Source organism: Gossypium arboreum, chromosome 10 (assembly GCF_025698485.1).
Source record: "Gossypium arboreum isolate Shixiya-1 chromosome 10, ASM2569848v2, whole genome shotgun sequence".
NCBI lineage: Eukaryota > Viridiplantae > Streptophyta > Magnoliopsida > Malvales > Malvaceae > Gossypium > Gossypium arboreum.
This window is the reverse complement of record NC_069079.1, coordinates 41,802,705-41,807,476: the sequence shown is the minus strand read 5'-3', so window position 1 is coordinate 41,807,476 and position 4,772 is coordinate 41,802,705. Positions and strand designations below refer to the sequence as shown.

General features: G+C 39.4%; 1 non-coding gene across 1 annotated transcript; it reads right to left on the bottom strand.

Moving 5' to 3' along the window:
• Nucleotides 1-317: 317 nt before the first annotated feature.
• On the bottom strand, nucleotides 318-424 carry LOC128282931 (small nucleolar RNA R71). Its single transcript, XR_008273281.1, has one exon. It is a non-coding gene; the product is annotated as a small nucleolar RNA R71 (small nucleolar RNA).
• Between the last annotated feature and the right edge of the window lie 4,348 nt (nucleotides 425-4,772).

Sequence of the window (4,772 nt, the reverse complement as noted above, 5' to 3'; positions counted from 1 at the left end):
GGTATTAGGTGACCCGAAATTGAGGCACAACAATTCAAGCTAAAGCCAATGATGTTCCAAATGCTTCAGATTGTGGGCCAATTCATGGAATGCCTACCGAAGATCCTCATCTCCACTTAAGACTGTTTATGGAGATGAGTGACTCTTTCAAGTTAGTCGGAGTTCCCGAAGACGCATTACGATTGAAGTTGTTCCCGTATTCACTAAGGGACAGAGCTCAAGCCTGGTTCAACTCATTGCCACCAAATTCAATTTCCACATGGCAAGAGTTAGCAGAAAGATTCTTTATGAAGTATTTCCCGCCTAGAAAGAATGCTAAGTTAAGAAATGAGATCACTGCCTTCCAACAAATGGATGATGAGTCCTTGTATGAGGCATGGGAATGGTACAAAGAATTATTATGAAAGTGCCCTCATCACGGAATCCTACATTGCATCCAACTTGAGACATTTTATAATGGTCTTAATGCCCACATGAGGATAGTAGTGGACGCTTCTGCTAATGGTGCTCTCCTTTCTAAGTCTTATAATGAGGCTTACAAAATCATTGAGAGGATTGCCAGCAACAATTATCAATGGCCAACCAATCGAGTAGCGTCAGGAAGACGAGTTGCTAGAATACATGAAGTAGACACTCTTACTTCACTCGCATCTCAGGTATCATCAATATCTTCAATGTTAAAAAATCTTACTACTAATGGGTCTAATAGTTTTGCAGCACAGCTACCAAATCATTTTGAAAATATAGCCTGCGTCTATTGTAAGGAAGGACATTTGTTTGAAGAATGTCCATCAAACCCAAAATCTGTATATTACATGGGTAACCAAAACCAAAATCGAGGAAGGCAAGGACTGCAATCCAATTTCTATCACCCATCATGGTGAAACCACCCAAATTTCTCCTAGAGTAACCAAGGGCTGGACCCAGTAATACATATGCCCAACCTAGATCGACCTAGCCACCTTGTTTTCCCCGAAAAGTTCAGAAACCAACCCAAGTTGAACCATCCAGTGGCTTAGAATATTTCTTGAAGGCATACATGGCCAGGAATAATGCCTTAATCCAAAGCTAAACAGCTACATTGAAAAACCTGGAAAACTAAATAGGTCAGCTTGCAATAGAACTCGAAAACCGACCACAAGGTGCTTTACTTAGTGATACGGAGAATCCAAGGAATCCAGGGAATGAGCATTGCAAAGCATTGACATTGGGAGCAGAAATACATTAGATCCCAACACCGTCGAAGTTCAAAAGGAGCCAGCTCATGCTCAAGACTCAGAGGACGTTCAACTGAGTGTTAAAATTCCAGTTTCACAAGAACCAGGATATGCAAAATCTGACAAGGTAACTTCAGAACCAGCTAATTCTACTCAACTAGCAACTCTGTTAGATGCACAACCACTTCCGGTAAAGAAACCTCCACCACCCTACCCTCAAAGACATCAGAAGCAGAAGCAAGAAATTCAATTCAAGAAGTTCCTAAACGTACTCAAGGAACTTCACATTAACATCCCATTGGTTGAAGCACTTGAAAAAATGCCGAACTACGCAAAATTCATGAAGGATATCCTATCTAAAAAATGAAGGCTTGGAGAATTTGAGACGGTAGCCCTAACAAAGGAATGCAGTGTATATCTTCAAGACAAGATACCCTCGAAATTGAAGGATCCTGGATGTTTTACCATACCTTGCAACATTAGAGCAACATATTGTGGTAAGGCACTATGTGACTTGGGTGCGAGTATCAACTTGATGCCCATAACAATATTTAGGAAGCTGGGTATAGGTGAAGTTAGACCTACTACAGTTACATTTCTATTAGCAGATCGATCCTTAGCACATCCAGAAGGAAATATTGAGGATGTATTGGTACATGTAGACAAATTTATCTTTCTTACTGACTTTGTGATTCTAGACTTTGAAGCAGAAAAATAGATGCCAATCATCTTAGGAAGATCGTTCTTAGCAACCGGAAGGACCCTTATTGATGTGCAGAAGGGCGACCTTACTATGCGTGTTCAGGATGATTAGGTAACATTTAACATTTTTAAGTTTATATGATTTCCTGACACAATTGATGATTGTTCTGCAGTGTCCGATTTAAAGGATTTAATCATGGAAAAGGATCAACTATGTTGAAGACCCATTGGAACGAATTTTGACATCAGATCCTCCAAATGATGAAGAGGAGGATGATTACTTAGCTTTGTTAGAAGCTAATCAAAGGAGATTTAATTTGCAATCCCGCTTTGAATCTTTGGAGGTAGAGAATAGGGATTATACCCAACCAAAAGCTTCAATCGAGGAGCCACCTAAATTAAAACTCAAGGTACTTCCTTTACATTTAAAATATGTTTATTTAGGTAACTTTTCTACTCTGTCTATGATTGTTTCAGTAGAATTAACTACTGAGCAAGAAGAGAAACTCATCTTGGTATTGAAACAATTTAAGAAGGCTATCAGATAGACCATAGCCGATATTTGCAGAATTAGTCTATCTGTATGCATGTACAAGATTATCTTGGAAGATGGCGAAAAAGGGACGATTAATGGACAGCGAAGACTGAACCCCATCATGAAGGACATAGTAAAGAAAGAAACCATTAAGTGGTTAGATGCGGGTATAATCTACCCCATCTTAGATAGTTCATGGGTAAGTTCGGTCCAGTGCGTGCCATAGAAATGAGGTATGACGGTTATTGAAAATGAGAATAACGAGTTGATACCGACTAGAATGATTATAGGCTGGAGAATTTGCATCGATTACTGGAAGCTGAATAAGGTGACTAGGAAAGATCACTTTCCTTTGCTGTTTTTGGACCAGATGTTGGATAGACTTGCAGGGCGAGACTATTACTATTTTCTCGATGGATACTCGGGGTATAATTAGATTACAGTAGCATCAGAAGATCAGCACAAGTCAACATTCACCTTCTTGTACGGTATATTTGCATTTAGGCGCATGCCATTTGGTTTATGTAATGCACCTGCTACATTTCAAAGATGTATGATGTCTATTTTTACTAACACGGTTGAAAAATACTTGGAAGTCTTTATGGATGATTTTTCAGTATTTGGAGATACATATGATTATTGCCTGGCCAATCTAGCCAAGGTACTAAGGCGATGCAAAGAAACAAACCTCGTACTCAATTGGGAAAAGTGTCATTTCATGGTACGAGAAGGTATTATTCTAGGGCATCGGATAATGAGACATGGAATCGAGGTAGCTAAAGCAAAGGTAGATGTTATTGAGAAACTCCCACCTCCAACATCTGTAAAAGGTGTTAGGAGCTTTTTGGGCCATGCCAGTTTCTATCGAAGATTGATCAAGGCCTTCTCCAAAGTTGCTAAACCCTTATGCAAATTATTGGAGAAGGACGTTTCGTTTAAATTTGATGAGGAGTGCTTAAGAGCTTTTAAAGATTTAAAGAGTCACTAGTTTTGGCACCCATAATCATCACATCAGACTGGGATTTGCTATTTGAACTGATGTGTGATGCAAGTGTCTTTGCGATAGGAGCTGTCACGGGCCAGCGAAGTAACAAAGATTTTTATCCCATCTACTATGCAAGTCAAACTCTAACAGGAGCTCAACTAAATTATACAGTAACAAAGAAAGAGTTACTTGCTATTGTGTTTGCTTTTGACAAGTTTCAATCTTATGTTGTAGGTACCAAGGTGACTGTTTATAAGGACGACTTGGCGATTAAGTATTTGCTTTCCAAGAAAGACGTTAAGCTGAGACTGATACGATGGGTACTTCTACTTCAAGAGTTCAATTTAGAAATTCAAGATTGAAAGGGAGTAGAAAACCAAGTAACAAACCAATTGTCCAGATTAGAGCCCGAAGTAAGGAATTCTCCTCTTATACCCATTCAGGAAACATTCTCCTCTTATACCCATTCAGGAAACATTTCTAGATGAACACATACTGCAGGTAAATCATGTCCATAATACCCCTTGGTTTGCTGATATTGCTAACTATTTAGCTTGTGGTTTGATACCGATTGATAAGACATATCATCAAAGGAAAAATTTTCTCCATGATATGAAGTAATATTTCTGGGAAGAACCATACTTGTTTAAAAAGTGTGCAAATCAAATGATCATGAGGTGCGTGGAAAAAGATGAAGTACATAAGATTCTATACCTCTGCCACTCAGCTCCAAGTGGGGGACACTTCGGAGGTACACGTAATGTGGCTAAAGTATTGCAAGCTGAATTCTTTTGGCCAACACTATTTAAAGACCCATATGCTTATGTAAAGAGTTGTGATCAATGTCAAAGGGTTGGAAATGTCACCAATAGAAACGAGATGCCTCGAACAAACATCATTGAGGTAGAATTGTTTGATGCTAAGGTTGTGATAAAGTTTTTGCAGAAGCATGTGTTCACAAGGTTTGCAACCCCACGAGCCATCATTAGTGGTGAAGGGTCACATTTTTGAACAAGTGGTTGAAAGGGTTACTTGACAAACATAGAGTGAAGCACAAGGTTGTGATAGCTTACCATCCACAGACGAATGGGCAAGCTGAACTGGCAAACAAAGAGGTCAAAGGCATACTTTAGAAGGTAGTTTGCCCAAATCGATGAGATTGGTCCAAAAGACTTGATGATGCTTTATGGGCTTACAGGATAGCATACAAGACACCTTTAGGGATGTCACCCTATAGGTTGGTCTTTGGGAAAGCCTGTCATCTGCCTTTGGAGTTAGAGCACAAAGCTTACTAGGCTCTCCAATGATTCAACTTGGATCTTAAAATTGCTAA